The sequence below is a fragment of the Pipistrellus hanaki genome (genome assembly GCF_964339955.1).
Source record: "Pipistrellus hanaki genome assembly, chromosome: 5".
In the NCBI taxonomy this organism is placed as follows: Eukaryota; Metazoa; Chordata; class Mammalia; order Chiroptera; family Vespertilionidae; genus Pipistrellus; species Pipistrellus hanaki.
The window spans coordinates 95,451,525-95,471,131 of record NC_140507.1 but is presented as its reverse complement, the minus strand read 5'-3'; positions in this window follow the sequence as shown (position 1 = coordinate 95,471,131).

Sequence of the window (19,607 nt, the reverse complement as noted above, 5' to 3'; positions counted from 1 at the left end):
AACTAGAATTAAGGATTTCCCTTATCTTAGCTACCTTTTCTACAATAAGAACAGACTTGGAGAATCTCTTTCAGCTGTTCTAAACAAGTTCTCATCTGTTTACAGTCATTTTCACTGAATTATTCATGTTTTCATGTAGTTTCCTATATTCTGCCTTCTTGTCCAAGTATAACCTTTGCCCACTTTATCAAACAACTTCCTACACATTGCTATGAACTAAGGCAGCTAGGGAACATTGTCTCTCAACTGTGTTATAGAGTGTAGTACTACATTTCAGTGAAGCGTAAGGCTATCCAAAGCTGCCGAACGTGTTTCTTTCTCTATTTCAATGGTATTCTGCCTTATATAACACACATTTACCACTCTAGTCTCCTTTAAGTAAACAATATAGGATTCATACTGTGTTTGATGTTATCTTAACTCGAATTAAGGATTTCCCTTATCTTAGCTACCTTTTCTACACTAAGAACTGACTTGGAGATTCTCTTTCAGCTGTTCTAAACAAGTTCTCATCTGTTTACAGTCATTTTCAATGAATTATTCATGTTTTCATGTAGTTTCCTATATTCTGCCTTCTGGTCCAAGTATAAGCTTTGCCCACTTTATCAAAAAACTTCCTACACACTGTTATGAACTGAGGCAGCTAGGGAACATTGTCTCTCAACTGTGTTATAGAGTGTAGTACTACATTTCAGTGAAGTGTAAGGCTTTCCAAAGCTGCCGAATGTGTTTCTTTCTCTATTTCAATGGTATTCTGCCTTGTATAACACACATTTACCACTCTAGTCTCCTTTAAGTAATGAATATAGGATTCATACAGTGTTTGATGTTATCTTAACTCGAATTAAGGATTTCCCTTATCTTAGCTACCTTTTCTACACTAAGAACTGACTTGGAGATTCTCTTTCAGCTGTTCTAAACAAGTTCTCAGCCGTTTACAGTCATTTTCACTGAATTATTCATGTTTTCATGTACTTTCCTATATTCTGCCTTCTGGTCCAAGTATAAGCTTTGCCCACTTTATCAAAAAACTTCCTACACACTGTTATGAACTGAGGCAGCTAGGAAACATTGTCTCTCAACTGTGTTATAGAGTGTAGTACTACATTTCAGTGAAGGGTAAGGCTTTCCAAAGCTGCCGAACGTGTTTCTTTCTCTATTTCAATGGTATTCTGCCTTGTTTAACACACATTTACCACTCTAGTCTCCTTTAAGTAAAGAATATAGGATTCATACAGTGTTTCATGTTATCTTAACTCGAATTAAGGATTTCCCTTATCTTAGCTACCTTTTCTACACTAAGAACTGACTTGGAGATTCTCTTTCAGCTGTTCTAAACAAGTTCTCATCTGTTTACAGTCATTTTCAATGAATTATTCATGTTTTCATGTAGTTTCCTATATTCTGCCTTCTGGTCCAAGTATAAGCTTTGCCCACTTTATCAAAAAACTTCCTACACACTGTTATGAACTGAGGCAGCTAGGGAACATTGTCTCTCCACTGTGTTATAGAGTGTAGTACTACATTTCAGTGAAGTGTAAGGCTTTCCAAAGCTGCCGAATGTGTTTCTTTCTCTATTTCAATGGTATTCTGCCTTGTATAACACACATTTACCACTCTAGTCTCCTTTAAGTAATGAATATAGGATTCATACAGTGTTTGATGTTATCTTAACTCGAATTAAGGATTTCCCTTATCTTAGCTACCTTTTCTACACTAAGAACTGACTTGGAGATTCTCTTTCAGCTGTTCTAAACAAGTTCTCATCTGTTTACAGGCATTTTCTCTGAATTATTCATGTTTTCATGTAGTTTCCTATATTCTGCCTTCTGGCCCAAGTATAAGCTCTGCCCACTTTATCAACCAACTTCCTACACACTGTTATGAACTGAGGCAGCTCGGGAACATTGTCTCTCAACTGTGTTATAGAGTGTAGTACTACATTTCAGTGAAGTGTAAGGCTTTCCAAAGCTGCCGAACGTGTTTCTTTCTCTATTTCAATGGTATTCTGCCTTGTATAACACACATTTACCACTCTAGTCTCCTTTAAGTAAAGAATATAGGATTCATACAGTGTTTCATGTGATCTTAACTGGCATTACGGATTTCCCTTATCTTAGCTACCTTTTCTACACTAAGAACTGACTTGGAGATTCTCTTTCATCTGTTCTAAACAAGTTCTCATCTGTTTGCAGTCATTTTCTCTGAATTATTCATGTTTTCATGTAGTTTCCTATATTCTGCCTTCTGGCCCAAGTATAAGCTTTGCCCACTTTATCAAACAACTTCCTACACACTGTTATTAACTGAGGCAGCTCGGGAACATTGTCTCTCAACTGTGTTATAGAGTGTAGTACTACATTTCAGTGAAGTGTAAAGCTTTCCAAAGCTGCCGATCGTGTTTCTTTCTCTATTTCAATGGTATTCTGCCTTGTATAACACAAATTTACCACTCTAGTCTCCTTTAAGTAAAGAATATAGGATTCATACAGTGTTTCATGTGATCTTAACTCGAATTAAGGATTTCCCGGATCTTAGCTACCTTTTCTACAATAAGAACAGACTTGGAGAATCTCTTTCAGCTGTTCTAAACAAGTTCTCATCTGTTTACAGTCATTTTCACTGAATTATTCATGTTTTCATGTAGTTTCCTATATTCTGCCTCCTGGCCCAAGTATAAGCTTTGCCCACTTTATCAAACAACTTCCTACACACTGTTATGAACTGAGGCAGTTCGGGAACATTGTTTCTCAACTGTGTTATAGAGTGTAGTACTACATTTCAGTGAAGTGTAAGGCTTTCCAAAGCTGCCGAACGTGTTTCTTTCTCTATTTCAATGGTATTCTGCCTTGTATAACACACATTTACCACTCTAGTCTCCTTTAACTAATGAATATAGGATTCATACAGTGTTTGATGTTATCTTAACTCGAATTAAGGATTTCCCTTATCTTAGCTACCTTTTCTACACTAAGAACTGACTTAGAGAATCTCTTTCAGCTGTTCTAAAACAAGTGCCCTTCTGTTTACAGACATTTTCACTGAATTATTCATGTTTTCATGTAGTTTCCTATATTCTGCCTTCTGGTCCAAGTATAAGCTTTGCCCACTTTATCAAACAACTTCCTACACATTGTTATGAACTAAGGCAGCTAGGGAAAATTGTCTCTCAACTGTGTTATAGAGTGTAGTACTACATTTCAGTGAAGCGTAAGGCTTTCCAAAGCTGCCGAACGTGTTTCTTTCTCTATTTCAATGGTATTCTGCCTTATATAACACACATTTACCACTCTAGTCTCCTTTAAGTAAACAATATAGGATTCATACAGTGTTTCATGTTATCTTAACTCGAATTAAGGATTTCCCTTATCTTAGCTACCTTTTCTACACTAAGAACTGACTTGGAGATTCTCTTTCAGCTGTTCTAAACAAGTTCTCATCTGTTTACAGTCATTTTCTATGAATTATTCATGTTTTCATGTAGTTTCCTATATTCTGCCTTCTGGTCCAAGTATAAGCTTTGCCCACTTTATCAAAAAACTTCCTACACACTGTTATGAACTGAGGCAGCTAGGGAACATTGTCTCTCAACTGTGTTATAGAGTGTAGTACTACATTTCAGTGCAGTGTAAGGCTTTCCAAAGCTGCCGAATGTGTTTCTTTCTCTATTTCAATGGTATTCTGCCTTGTATAACACACATTTACCACTCTAGTCTCCTTTAAGTAATGAATATAGGATTCATACAGTGTTTGATGTTATCTTAACTCGAATTAAGGATTTCCCTTATCTTAGCTACCTTTTCTACACTAAGAACTGACTTGGAGATTCTCTTTCAGCTGTTCTAAACAAGTTCTCATCTGTTTACAGTCATTTTCAATGAATTATTCATGTTTTCATGTAGTTTCCTATATTCTGCCTTCTGGTCCAAGTATAAGCTTTGCCCACTTTATCAAAAAACTTCCTACACACTGTTATGAACTGAGGCAGCTAGGGAACATTGTCTCTCAACTGTGTTATAGAGTGTAGTACTACATTTCAGTGAAGTGTAAGGTTTTCCAAAGCTGCCGAATGTGTTTCTTTCTCTATTTCAATGGTATTCTGCCTTGTATAACACACATTTACCACTCTAGTCTCCTTTAAGTAATGAATATAGGATTCATACAGTGTTTGATGTTATCTTAACTCGAATTAAGGATTTCCCTTATCTTAGCTACCTTTTCTACAATAAGAACTGACTTGGAGATTCTCTTTCAGCTGTTCTAAACAAGTTCTCATCTGTTTACAGTCATTTTCTCTGAATTATTCATGTTTTCATGTAGTTTCCTATATTCTGCCTTCTGGCCCAAGTATAAGCTCTGCCTACTTTATCAACCAACTTCCTACACACTGTTATGAACTGAGGCAGCTCGGGAACATTGTCTCTCAACTGTGTTATAGAGTGTAGTACTACATTTCAGTGAAGTGTAAGGCTTTCCAAAGCTGCCGAACGTGTTTCTTTCTCTATTTCAATGGTATTCTGCCTTGTATAACACACATTTACCACTCTAGTCTCCTTTAAGTAAAGAATATAGGATTCAAACAGTGTTTCATGTGATCTTAACTCGAATTAAGGATTTCCCGGATCTTAGCTACCTTTTCTACAATAAGAACAGACTTGGAGAATCTCTTTCAGCTGTTCTAAACAAGTTCTCATCTGTTTACAGTCATTTTCACTGAATTATTCATGTTTTTATGTAGTTTCCTATATTCTGCCTTCTGGTCCAAGTATAAGCTTTGCCCACTTTATCAAACAACTTCCTACACATTGTTATGAACTAAGGCAGCTAGGGAACATTGTCTCTCAACTGTGTTATAGGGTGTAGTACTACATTTCAGTGAAGCGTAAGGCTTTCCAAAGCTGCCGAACGTGTTTCTTTCTCTATTTCAATGGTATTCTGCCTTGTATAACACACATTTACCACTCTAGTCTCCTTTAAGTAAACAATATAGGATTCATACAGTGTTTGATGTTATCTTAACTCGAATTAAGGATTTCCCTTATCTTAGCTACCTTTTCTACACTAAGAACTGACTTGGAGATTCTCTTTCAGCTGTTCTAAACAAGTTCTCAGCCGTTTACAGTCATTTTCACTGAATTATTCATGTTTTCATGTACTTTCCTATATTCTGCCTTCTGGTCCAAGTATAAGCTTTGCCCACTTTATCAAAAAACTTCCTACACACTGTTATGAACTGAGGCAGCTAGGAAACATTGTCTCTCAACTGTGTTATAGAGTGTAGTACTACATTTCAGTGAAGTGTAAGGCTTTCCAAAGCTGCCGAACGTGTTTCTTTCTCTATTTCAATGGTATTCTGCCTTGTTTAACACACATTTACCACTCTAGTCTCCTTTAAGTAAAGAATATAGGATTCATACAGTGTTTCATGTTATCTTAACTCGAATTAAGGATTTCCCTTATCTTAGCTACCTTTTCTACACTAAGAACTGACTTGGAGATTCTCTTTCAGCTGTTCTAAACAAGTTCTCATCTGTTTACAGTCATTTTCAATGAATTATTCATGTTTTCATGTAGTTTCCTATATTCTGCCTTCTGGTCCAAGTATAAGCTTTGCCCACTTTATCAAAAAACTTCCTACACACTGTTATGAACTGAGGCAGCTAGGGAACATTGTCTCTCCACTGTGTTATAGAGTGTAGTACTACATTTCAGTGAAGTGTAAGGCTTTCCAAAGCTGCCGAATGTGTTTCTTTCTCTATTTCAATGGTATTCTGCCTTGTATAACACACATTTACCACTCTAGTCTCCTTTAAGTAATGAATATAGGATTCATACAGTGTTTGATGTTATCTTAACTCGAATTAAGGATTTCCCTTATCTTAGCTACCTTTTCTACACTAAGAACTGACTTGGAGATTCTCTTTCAGCTGTTCTAAACAAGTTCTCATCTGTTTACAGGCATTTTCTCTGAATTATTCATGTTTTCATGTAGTTTCCTATATTCTGCCTTCTGGCCCAAGTATAAGCTCTGCCCACTTTATCAACCAACTTCCTACACACTGTTATGAACTGAGGCAGCTCGGGAACATTGTCTCTCAACTGTGTTATAGAGTGTAGTACTACATTTCAGTGAAGTGTAAGGCTTTCCAAAGCTGCCGAACGTGTTTCTTTCTCTATTTCAATGGTATTCTGCCTTGTATAACACACATTTACCACTCTAGTCTCCTTTAAGTAAAGAATATAGGATTCATACAGTGTTTCATGTGATCTTAACTGGCATTACGGATTTCCCTTATCTTAGCTACCTTTTCTACACTAAGAACTGACTTGGAGATTCTCTTTCATCTGTTCTAAACAAGTTCTCATCTGTTTGCAGTCATTTTCTCTGAATTATTCATGTTTTCATGTAGTTTCCTATATTCTGCCTTCTGGCCCAAGTATAAGCTTTGCCCACTTTATCAAACAACTTCCTACACACTGTTATTAACTGAGGCAGCTCGGGAACATTGTCTCTCAACTGTGTTATAGAGTGTAGTACTACATTTCAGTGAAGTGTAAAGCTTTCCAAAGCTGCCGATCGTGTTTCTTTCTCTATTTCAATGGTATTCTGCCTTGTATAACACAAATTTACCACTCTAGTCTCCTTTAAGTAAAGAATATAGGATTCATACAGTGTTTCATGTGATCTTAACTCGAATTAAGGATTTCCCGGATCTTAGCTACCTTTTCTACAATAAGAACAGACTTGGAGAATCTCTTTCAGCTGTTCTAAACAAGTTCTCATCTGTTTACAGTCATTTTCACTGAATTATTCATGTTTTCATGTAGTTTCCTATATTCTGCCTCCTGGCCCAAGTATAAGCTTTGCCCACTTTATCAAACAACTTCCTACACACTGTTATGAACTGAGGCAGTTCGGGAACATTGTCTCTCAACTGTGTTATAGAGTGTAGTACTACATTTCAGTGAAGTGTAAGGCTTTCCAAAGCTGCCGAACGTGTTTCTTTCTCTATTTCAATGGTATTCTGCCTTGTATAACACACATTTACCACTCTAGTCTCCTTTAACTAATGAATATAGGATTCATACAGTGTTTGATGTTATCTTAACTCGAATTAAGGATTTCCCTTATCTTAGCTACCTTTTCTACACTAAGAACTGACTTAGAGAATCTCTTTCAGCTGTTCTAAAACAAGTGCCCTTCTGTTTACAGACATTTTCACTGAATTATTCATGTTTTCATGTAGTTTCCTATATTCTGCCTTCTGGTCCAAGTATAAGCTTTGCCCACTTTATCAAACAACTTCCTACACATTGTTATGAACTAAGGCAGCTAGGGAAAATTGTCTCTCAACTGTGTTATAGAGTGTAGTACTACATTTCAGTGAAGTGTAAGGCTTTCCAAAGCTGCCGAACGTGTTTCTTTCTCTATTTCAATGGTATTCTGCCTTATATAACACACATTTACCACTCTAGTCTCCTTTAAGTAAACAATATAGGATTCATACAGTGTTTCATGTTATCTTAACTCGAATTAAGGATTTCCCTTATCTTAGCTACCTTTTCTACACTAAGAACTGACTTGGAGATTCTCTTTCAGCTGTTCTAAACAAGTTCTCATCTGTTTACAGTCATTTTCTATGAATTATTCATGTTTTCATGTAGTTTCCTATATTCTGCCTTCTGGTCCAAGTATAAGCTTTGCCCACTTTATCAAAAAACTTCCTACACACTGTTATGAACTGAGGCAGCTAGGGAACATTGTCTCTCAACTGTGTTATAGAGTGTAGTACTACATTTCAGTGCAGTGTAAGGCTTTCCAAAGCTGCCGAATGTGTTTCTTTCTCTATTTCAATGGTATTCTGCCTTGTATAACACACATTTACCACTCTAGTCTCCTTTAAGTAATGAATATAGGATTCATACAGTGTTTGATGTTATCTTAACTCGAATTAAGGATTTCCCTTATCTTAGCTACCTTTTCTACACTAAGAACTGACTTGGAGATTCTCTTTCAGCTGTTCTAAACAAGTTCTCATCTGTTTACAGTCATTTTCAATGAATTATTCATGTTTTCATGTAGTTTCCTATATTCTGCCTTCTGGTCCAAGTATAAGCTTTGCCCACTTTATCAAAAAACTTCCTACACACTGTTATGAACTGAGGCAGCTAGGGAACATTGTCTCTCAACTGTGTTATAGAGTGTAGTACTACATTTCAGTGAAGTGTAAGGTTTTCCAAAGCTGCCGAATGTGTTTCTTTCTCTATTTCAATGGTATTCTGCCTTGTATAACACACATTTACCACTCTAGTCTCCTTTAAGTAATGAATATAGGATTCATACAGTGTTTGATGTTATCTTAACTCGAATTAAGGATTTCCCTTATCTTAGCTACCTTTTCTACAATAAGAACTGACTTGGAGATTCTCTTTCAGCTGTTCTAAACAAGTTCTCATCTGTTTACAGTCATTTTCTCTGAATTATTCATGTTTTCATGTAGTTTCCTATATTCTGCCTTCTGGTCCAAGTATAAGCTTTGCCCACTTTATCAAACAACTTCCTACACATTGTTATGAACTAAGGCAGCTAGGGAACATTGTCTCTCAACTGTGTTATAGGGTGTAGTACTACATTTCAGTGAAGCGTAAGGCTTTCCAAAGCTGCCGAACGTGTTTCTTTCTCTATTTCAATGGTATTCTGCCTTGTATAACACACATTTACCACTCTAGTCTCCTTTAAGTAAACAATATAGGATTCATACAGTGTTTGATGTTATCTTAACTCGAATTAAGGATTTCCCTTATCTTAGCTACCTTTTCTACACTAAGAACTGACTTGGAGATTCTCTTTCAGCTGTTCTAAACAAGTTCTCATCTGTTTACAGTCATTTTCAATGAATTATTCATGTTTTCATGTAGTTTCCTATATTCTGCCTTCTGGTCCAAGTATAAGCTTTGCCCACTTTATCAAACAACTTCCTACACACTGTTATGAACTGAGGCAGTTCGGGAACATTGTCTCTCAACTGTGTTATAGAGTGTAGTACTACATTTCAGTGAAGTGTAAGGCTTTCCAAAGCTGCCGAACGTGTTTCTTTCTCTATTTCAATGGTATTCTGCCTTGTATAACACACATTTACCACTCTAGTCTCCTTTAAGTAATGAACATAGGATTCATACAGTGTTTGATGTTATCTTAACTCGAATTAAGGATTTCCCTTATCTTAGCTACCTTTTCTACACTAAGAACTGACTTGGAGAATCTCTTTCAGCTGTTCTAAAACAAGTTCTCTTCTGTTTACAGTCATTTTCACTGAATTATTCATGTTTTCATGTAGTTTCCTATATTCTGCCTTCTGGTCCAAGTATAAGCTTTGCCCACTTTATCAAACAACTTCCTACACATTGTTATGAACTAAGGCAGCTAGGGAACATTGTCTCTCAACTGTGTTATAGAGTGTAGTACTACATTTCAGTGAAGCATAAGGCTTTCCAAAGCTGCCGAACGTGTTTCTTTCTCTATTTCAATGGTATTCTGCCTTGTATCACACATTTACTACTCTAGTCTCCTTTAAGTAATGAATATAGGATTCATACAGTGTTTGATGTTATCTTAACTCGAATTAAGGATTTCCCTTATCTTATCTACCTTTTCTACACTAAGAACTGACTTGGAGATTCTCTTTCAGCTGTTCTAAGCAAGTTCTCATCTGTTTACAGTCATTTTCTCTGAATTATTCATGTTTTCATGTAGTTTCCTATATTCTGCCTTCTGGCCCAAGTATAAGCTCTGCCCACTTTATCAACCAACTTCCTACACACTGTTATGAACTGAGGCAGCTCGGGAACATTGTCTCTCAACTGTGTTATAGAGTGTAGTACTACATTTCAGTGAAGTGTAAGGCTTTCCAAAGCTGCCGAACGTGTTTCTTTCTCTATTTCAATGGTATTCTGCCTTGTATAACACACATTTACCACTCTAGTCTCCTTTAAGTAAAGAATATAGGATTCATACAGTGTTTCATGTGATCTTAACTCGAATTAAGGATTTCCCTTATCTTAGCTACCTTTTCTACACTAAGAACTGACTTGGAGAAACTCTTTCAGCTGTTCTAAAACAAGTTCTCTTCTGTTTACAGTCATTTTCACTGAATTATTCATGTTTTCATGTAGTTTCCTATATTCTGCCTTCTGGTCCAAGTATAAGCTTTGCCCACTTTATCAAACAACTTCCTACACATTGTTATGAACTAAGGCAGCTAGGGAACATTGTCTCTCAACTGTGTTATAGAGTGTAGTACTACATTTCAGTGAAGTGTAAGGCTTTCCAAAGCTGCCGAATGTGTTTCTTTCTCTATTTCAATGGTATTCTGCCTTGTATAACATACATTTACCACTCTAGTCTCCTTTAAGTAATGAATATAGGATTCATACAGTGTTTGATGTTATCTTAACTCGAATTAAGGATTTCCCTTATCTTAGCTACCTTTTCTACACTAAGAACTGACTTGGAGATTCTCTTTCAGCTGTTCTAAGCAAGTTCTCATCTGTTTACAGTCATTTTCTATGAATTATTCATGTTTTCATGTAGTTTCCTATATTCTGCCTTCTGGTCCAATTATAAGCTTTGCCCACTTTATCAAAAAACTTCCTACACACTGTTATGAACTGAGGCAGCTAGGGAACATTGTCTCTCAACTGTGTTATAGAGTGTAGTACTACATTTCAGTGAAGTGTAAGGCTTTCCAAAGCTGCCGAACGTGTTTCTTTCTCTATTTCAATGGTATTCTGCCTTGTTTAACACACATTTACCACTCTAGTCTCCTTTAAGTAAAGAATATAGGATTCATACAGTGTTTCATGTTATCTTAACTCGAATTAAGGATTTCCCTTATCTTAGCTACCTTTTCTACACTAAGAACTGACTTGGAGATTCTCTTTCAGCTGTTCTAAACAAGTTCTCATCTGTTTACAGTCATTTTCAATGAATTATTCATGTTTTCATGTAGTTTCCTATATTCTGCCTTCTGGTCCAAGTATAAGCTTTGCCCACTTTATCAAAAAACTTCCTACACACTGTTATGAACTGAGGCAGCTAGGGAACATTGTCTCTCAACTGTGTTATAGAGTGTAGTACTACATTTCAGTGAAGTGTAAGGCTTTCCAAAGCTGCCGAATGTGTTTCTTTCTCTATTTCAATGGTATTCTGCCTTGTATAACACACATTTACCACTCTAGTCTCCTTTAAGTAATGAATATAGGATTCATACAGTGTTTGATGTTATCTTAACTCGAATTAAGGATTTCCCTTATCTTAGCTACCTTTTCTACACTAAGAATTGACTTGGAGATTCTCTTTCAGCTGTTCTAAACAAGTTCTCATCTGTTTACAGTCATTTTCTCTGAATTATTCATGTTTTCATGTAGTTTCCTATATTCTGCCTTCTGGCCCAAGTATAAGCTCTGCCCACTTTATCAACCAACTTCCTACACACTGTTATGAACTGAGGCAGCTCGGGAACATTGTCTCTCAACTGTGTTATAGAGTGTAGTACTACATTTCAGTGAAGTGTAAGGCTTTCCAAAGCTGCCGAACGTGTTTCTTTCTCTATTTCAATGGTATTCTGCCTTGTATAACACACATTTACCACTCTAGTCTCCTTTAAGTAAAGAATATAGGATTCATACAGTGTTTCATGTGATCTTAACTAGAATTAAGGATTTCCCTTATCTTAGCTACCTTTTCTACAATAAGAACAGACTTGGAGAATCTCTTTCAGCTGTTCTAAACAAGTTCTCATCTGTTTACAGTCATTTTCACTGAATTATTCATGTTTTCATGTAGTTTCCTATATTCTGCCTTTTGGTCCAAGTATAAGCTTTGCCCACTTTATCAAACAACTTCCTACACATTGTTATGAACTAAGGCAGCTAGGGAACATTGTCTCTCAATTGTGTTATAGAGTGTAGTACTACATTTCAGTGAAGAGTAAGGCTTTCCAAAGCTGCCGAACGTGTTTCTTTCTCTATTTCAATGGTATTCTGCCTTATATAACACACATTTACCACTCTAGTCTCCTTTAAGTAAACAATATAGGATTCATACAGTGTTTGATGTTATCTTAACTCGAATTAAGGATTTCCCTTATCTTAGCTACCTTTTCTACACTAAGAACTGACTTGGAGATTCTCTTTCAGCTGTTCTAAACAAGTTCTCATCTGTTTACAGTCATTTTCAATGAATTATTCATGTTTTCATGTAGTTTCCTATATTCTGCCTTCTGGTCCAAGTATAAGCTTTGCCCACTTTATCAAAAAACTTCCTACACACTGTTATGAACTGAGGCAGCTAGGGAACATTGTCTCTCAACTGTGTTATAGAGTGTAGTACTACATTTCAGTGAAGTGTAAGGCTTTCCAAAACTGCCGAACGTGTTTCTTTCTCTATTTCAATGGTATTCTGCCTTCTATAACACACATTTACCACTCTAGTCTCCTTTAAGTAAAGAATATAGGATTCATACAGTGTTTCATGTGATCTTAACTCGAATTAAGGATATCCCTTATCTTAGCTACCTTTTCTACAATAAGAACAGACTTGAAGAATCTCTTTCCGCTGTTCTAAACAAGTTCTCATCTGTTTACAGTCATTTTCACTGAAATATTCATGTTTTCATGTACTTTCCTATATTCTTCCTTCTGGTCCAATTATAAGCTTTGCCCACTTTATCAAAAAACTTCCTACACACTGTTATGAACTGAGGCAGCTAGGGAACATTGTCTCTCAACTGTGTTATAGAGTGTAGTACTACATTTCAGTGAAGTGTAAGGCTTTCCAAAACTGCCGAACGTGTTTCTTTCTCTATTTCAATGGTATTCTGCCTTCTATAACACACATTTACCACTCTAGTCTCCTTTAAGTAATGAATATAGGATTCATACAGTGTTTGATGTTATCTTAACTCGAATTAAGGATTTCCCTTATCTTAGCTACCTTTTCTACACTAAGAACTGACTTGGAGATTCTCTTTCAGCTGTTCTAAACAACTTCTCATCTGTTTACAGTCATTTTCACTGAATTATTCATGTTTTCATGTAGTTTCCTATATTCTGCCTTCTGGTCCAAGTATAAGCTTTGCCCACTTTATCAAAAAACTTCCTACTCACTGTTATGAACTGAGGCAGCTAGGGAACATTGTCTCTCAACTGTGTTATAGAGTGTAGTACTACATTTCAGTGAAGTGTAAGGGTTTCCAAAGCTGCTGAACGTGTTTCTTTCTCTATTTCAATGGTATTCTCCCTTGTATAAAACACATTTACCACTCTAGTCTCCTTTAAGTAAAGAATATAGGATTCATACAGTGTTTCATGTGATCTTAACTCGAATTAAGGATATCCCTTATCTTAGCTACCTTTTCTACAATAAGAACAGACTTGAAGAATCTCTTTCAGCTGTTCTAAACAAGTTCTTATCTGTTTACAGTCATTTTCACTGAAATATTCATGTTTTCATGTACTTTCCTATATTCTTCCTTCTGGTCCAATTATAAGCTTTGCCCACTTTATCAAACAACTTCCTACACACTGTTATGAACTGAGGCAGTTCGGGAACATTGTCTCTCAACTGTGTTATAGAGTGTAGTACTACATTTCAGTGAAGTGTAAGGCTTTCCAAAGGTGCCGAACGTGTTTCTTTCTCTATTTCAATGGTATTCTGCCTTGTATAACACACATTTACCACTCTAGTCTCCTTTAAGTAATGAATATAGGATTCATACAGTGTTTGATGTTATCTTAACTCGAATTAAGGATTTCCCTTATCTTAGCTACCTTTTCTACACTAAGAACTGACTTGGAGAATCTCTTTCAGCTGTTCTAAAACAAGTTCTCTTCTGTTTACAGTCATTTTCACTGAATTATTCATGTTTTCATGTAGTTTCCTATATTCTGCCTTCTGGTCCAAGTATAAGCTTTGCCCACTTTATCAAACAACTTCCTACACATTGTTATGAACTAAGGCAGCTAGGGAACATTGTTTCTCAACTGTGTTATAGAGTGTAGTACTACATTTCAGTGAAGCGTAAGGTTTCCAAAGCTGCCGAAAGTGTTTCTTTCTCTATTTCAATGGTATTCTGCCTTATATAACACACATTTACCACTCTAGTCTCATTTAAGTAAACAATATAGGATTCATACAGTGTTTGATGTTATCTTAACTCGAATTAAGGATTTCCCTTATCTTAGCTACCTTTTCTACACTAAGAACTGACTTGGAGATTCTCTTTCAGCTGTTCTAAACAAGTTCTCATCTGTTTACAGTCATTTTCAATGAATTATTCATGTTTTCATGTAGTTTCCTATATTCTGCGTTCTGGTCCAAGTATAAGCTTTGCCCACTTTATCAAAAAACTTCCTACACACTGTTATGAACTGAGGCAGCTAGGGAACATTGTCTCTCAACTGTGTTATAGAGTGTAGTACTACATTTCAGTGAAGTGTAAGGCTTTCCAAAGCTGCCGAATGTGTTTCTTTCTCTATTTCAATGGTATTCTGCTTTGTATAACACACATTTACCACTCTAGTCTCCTTTAAGTAATGAATATAGGATTCATACAGTGTTTGATGTTATCTTAACTCGAATTAAGGATTTCCCTTATCTTAGCTACCTTTTCTACACTAAGAACTGACTTGGAGATTCTCTTTCAGCTGTTCTAAACAAGTTCTCATCTGTTTACAGTCACTTTCTCTGAATTATTCATGTTTTCATGTAGTTTCCTATATTCTGCCTTCTGGCCCAAGTATAAGCTCTGCCCACTTTATCAACCAACTTCCTACACACTGTTATGAACTGAGGCAGCTCAGGAACATTGTCTCTCAACTGTGTTATAGAGTGTAGTACTACATTTCAGTGAAGTGTAAGGCTTTCCAAAGCTGCCGAACGTGTTTCTTTCTCTATTTCAATGGTATTCTGCCTTGTATAACACACATTTACCACTCTAGTCTCCTTTAAGTAAAGAATATAGGATTCATACAGTGTTTGATGTTATCTTAACTCGAATTAAGGATTTCCCTTATCTTAGCTACCTTTTCTACAATAAGAACAGACCTGGAGAATCTCTTTCAGCTGTTCTAAACAAGTTCTCATCTGTTTACAGTCATTTTCACTGAATTATTCATGTTTTCATGTAGTTTCCTATATTCTGCCTTCTGGTCCAAGTATAAGCTTTGCCCACTTTATCAAACAACTTCCTACACATTGTTATGAACTAAGGCAGCTAGGGAACATTGTCTCTCAACTGTGTTATAGAGTGTAGTACTACATTTCAGTGAAGTGTAAGGCTTTCCAAAGCTGCCGAACGTGTTTCTTTCTCTATTTCAATGGTATTCTGCCTTGTATAACACACATTTACCACTCTAGTCTCCTTTTAAGTAATGAATATAGCATTCATACAGTGTTTGATGTTATCTAAACTCGAATTAAGGATTTCCCTTAACTTAGCTACCTTTTCTACACTAAGAACTGACTTGGAGATTCTCTTTCAGCTGTTCTAAACCAGTTCTCATCTGTTTACAGTCATTTTCACTGAATTATTCATGTTTTCATGTACTTTCCTATATTCTGCCTTATGGCCAAAGTATAAGCTTTGCCCACTTTATCAAACAACTTCCTACACACTGTTATGAACTGAGGCAGCTCGGGAACCTTGTCTCTCAACTGTGTGATAGAGTGTAGTACTACATTTCAGTGAAGTGTAAGGCTTTCCAAAGCTGCCGAACGTGTTTCTTTCTCTATTTCAATGGTATTCTGCCTTGTATAACACACATTTACCACTCTAGTCTCCTTTAAGTAATGAATATAGGATTCATACAGTGTTTGATGTTATCTTAACTCGAATTAAGGATTTCCCTTAACTTAGCTACCTTTTCTACACTAAGAACTGACTTGGAGATTCTCTTTCAGCTGTTCTAAACAAGTTCTCATCTGTTTACAGTCATTTTCTATGAATTATTCATGTTTTCATGTAGTTTCCTATATTCTGCCTTCTGGTCCAAGTATAAGCTTTGCCCACTTTATCAAAAAACTTCCTACTCACTGTTATGAACTGAGGCAGCTAGGGAACATTGTCTCTCAACTGTGTTATAGAGTGTAGTACTACATTTCAGTGAAGTGTAAGGCTTTCCAAAGCTGCCGAACGTGTTTCTTTCTCTATTTCAATGGTATTCTGCCTTGTTTAACACACATTTACCACTCTAGTCTCCTTTAAGTAAAGAATATAGGATTCATACAGTGTTTCATGTGATCTTAACTGGCATTACGGATTTCCCTTATCTTAGCTACCTTTTCTACACTAAGAACTGACTTGGAGATTCTCTTTCATCTGTTCTAAACAAGTTCTCATTAGTTTACTGTCATTTTCAATGAATTATTCATGTTTTCATGTAGTTTCCTATATTCTGCCTTCTGGTCCAAGTATAAGCTTTGCCCACTTTATCAAAAAACTTCCTACACACTGTTATGAACTGAGGCAGCTAGGGAACATTGTCTCTCAACTGTGTTATAGAGTGTAGTACTACATTTCAGTGAAGTGTAAGGCTTTCCAAAGCTGCTGAACGTGTTTCTTTCTCTATTTCAATGGTATTCTGCCTTGTATAACACACATTTACCACTCTAGTCTCCTTTAAGTAAAGAATATAGGATTCATACAGTGTTTCATGTGATCTTAACTAGAATTAAGGATTTCCCTTATCTTAGCTACCTTTTCTACAATAAGAACAGACTTGGAGAATCTCTTTCAGCTGTTCTAAACAAGTTCTCATCTGTTTACAGTCATTTTCTCTGAATTATTCATGTTTTCATGTAGTTTCCTATATTCTGCCTTCTGGCCCAAGTATAAGCTCTGCCCACTTTATCAACCAACTTCCTACACACTGTTATGAACTGAGGCAGCTCAGGAACATTGTCTCTCAACTGTGTTATAGAGTGTAGTACTACATTTCAGTGAAGTGTAAGGCTTTCCAAAGCTGCGGAACGTGTTTCTTTCTCTATTTCAATGGTATTCTGCCTTGTATAACACACATTTACCACTCTAGTCTCCTTTAAGTAAAGAATATAGGATTCATACAGTGTTTGATGTTATCTTAACTCGAATTAAGGATTTCCCTTATCTTAGCTACCTTTTCTACACTAAGAACTGACTTGGAGATTCTCTTTCAGCTGTTCTAAACAACTTCTCATCTGTTTACAGTCATTTTCTATGAATTATTCATGTTTTCATGTAGTTTCCTATATTCTGCCTTCTGGTCCAAGTATAAGCTTTGCCCACTTTATCAAAAAACTTCCTACTCACTGTTATGAACTGAGGCAGCTAGGGAACATTGTCTCTCAACTGTGTTATAGAGTGTAGTACTACATTTCAGTGAAGTGTAAGGCTTTCCAAAGCTGCTGAACGTGTTTCTTTCTCTATTTCAATGGTATTCTGCCTTGTATAAAACACATTTACCACTCTAGTCTCCTTTAAGTAAAGAATATAGGATTCATACAGTGTTTCATGTGATCTTAACTCGAATTAAGGATATCCCTTATCTTAGCTACCTTTTCTACAATAAGAACAGACTTAAAGAATCTCTTTCAGCTGTTCTAAACAAGTTCTCATCTGTTTACAGTCATTTTCACTGAAATATTCATGTTTTCATGTACTTTCCTATATTCTTCCTTCTGGTCCAATTATAAGCTTTGCCCACTTTATCAAAAAACTTCCTACACACTGTTATGAACTGAGGCAGCTAGGGAACATTGTCTCTCAACTGTGTTATAGAGTGTAGTACTACATTTCAGTGAAGTGTAAGGCTTTCCAATACTGCCGAACGTGTTTCTTTCTCTATTTCAATGGTATTCTGCCTTCTATAACACACATTTACCACTCTAGTCTCCTTTAAGTAATGAATATAGGATTCATACAGTGTTTGATGTTATCTTAACTCGAATTAAGGATTTCCCTTATCTTAGCTACCTTTTCTACACTAAGAACTGACTTGGAGATTCTCTTTCAGCTGTTCTAAACAACTTCTCATCTGTTTACAGTCATTTTCTATGAATTATTCATGTTTTCATGTAGTTTCCTATATTCTGCCTTCTGGTCCAAGTATAAGCTTTGCCCACTTTATCAAAAAACTTCCTACTCACTGTTATGAACTGAGGCAGCTAGGGAACATTGTCTCTCAACTGTGTTATAGAGTGTAGTACTACATTTCAGTGAAGTGTAAGGCTTTCCAAAGCTGCTGAACGTGTTTCTTTCTCTATTTCAATGGTATTCTGCCTTGTATAAAACACATTTACCACTCTAGTCTCCTTTAAGTAAAGAATATAGGATTCATACAGTGTTTCATGTGATCTTAACTCGAATTAAGGATATCCCTTATCTTAGCTACCTTTTCTACAATAAGAACAGACTTGAAGAATCTCTTTCAGCTGTTCTAAACAAGTTCTCATCTGTTTACAGTCATTTTCACTGAAATATTCATGTTTTCATGTACTTTCCTATATTCTTCCTTCTGGTCCAATTATAAGCTTTGCCCACTTTATCAAACAACTTCCTACACACTGTTATGAACTGAGGCAGTTCGGGAACATTGTCTCTCAACTGTGTTATAGAGTGTAGTACTACATTTCAGTGAAGCGTAAGGTTTCCAAAGCTGCCGAACGTGTTTCTTTCTCTATTTCAATGGTATTCTGCCTTGTATAACACACATTTACCACTCTAGTCTCCTTTAAGTAATGAATATAGGATTCATACAGTGTTTGATGTTATCTTAACTCGAATTAAGGATTTCCCTTATCTTAGCTACCTTTTCTACACTAAGAACTGACTTGGAGATTCTCTTTCAGCTGTTCTAAACAAGTTCTCATCTGTTTACAGTCATTTTCTATGAATTATTCATGTTTTCATGTAGTTTCCTATATTCTGCCTTCTGGTCCAAGTATAAGCTTTGCCCACTTTATCAAAAAACTTCCTACACACTGTTATGAACTGAGGCAGCTAGGGAACATTGTCTCTCAACTGTGTTATAGAGTGTAGTACTACATTTCAGTGAAGTGTAAGGCTTTCCAAAGCTGCCGAACGTGTTTCTTTCTCTATTTCAATGGTATTCTGCCTTGTATAACACACATTTACCACTCTAGTCTCCTTTTAAGTAATGAATATAGCATTCATACAGTGTTTGATGTTATCTAAACTCGAATTAAGGATTTCCCTTAACTTAGCTACCTTTTCTACACTAAGAACTGACTTGGAGATTCTCTTTCAGCTGTTCTAAAGCAGTTCTCATCTGTTTACAGTCATTTTCACTGAATTATTCATGTTTTCATGTAGTTTCCTATATTCTGCTTTATGGCCAAAGTATAAGCTTTGCCCACTTTATCAAACAACTTCCTACACACTGTTATGAACTGAGGCAGCTCGGGAACCTTGTCTCTCAACTGTGTGATAGAGTGTAGTACTACATTTCAGTGAAGTGTAAGGCTTTCCAAAGCTGCCGAACGTGTTTCTTTCTCTATTTCAATGGTATTCTGCCTTGTATAACACACATTTACCACTCTAGTCTCCTTT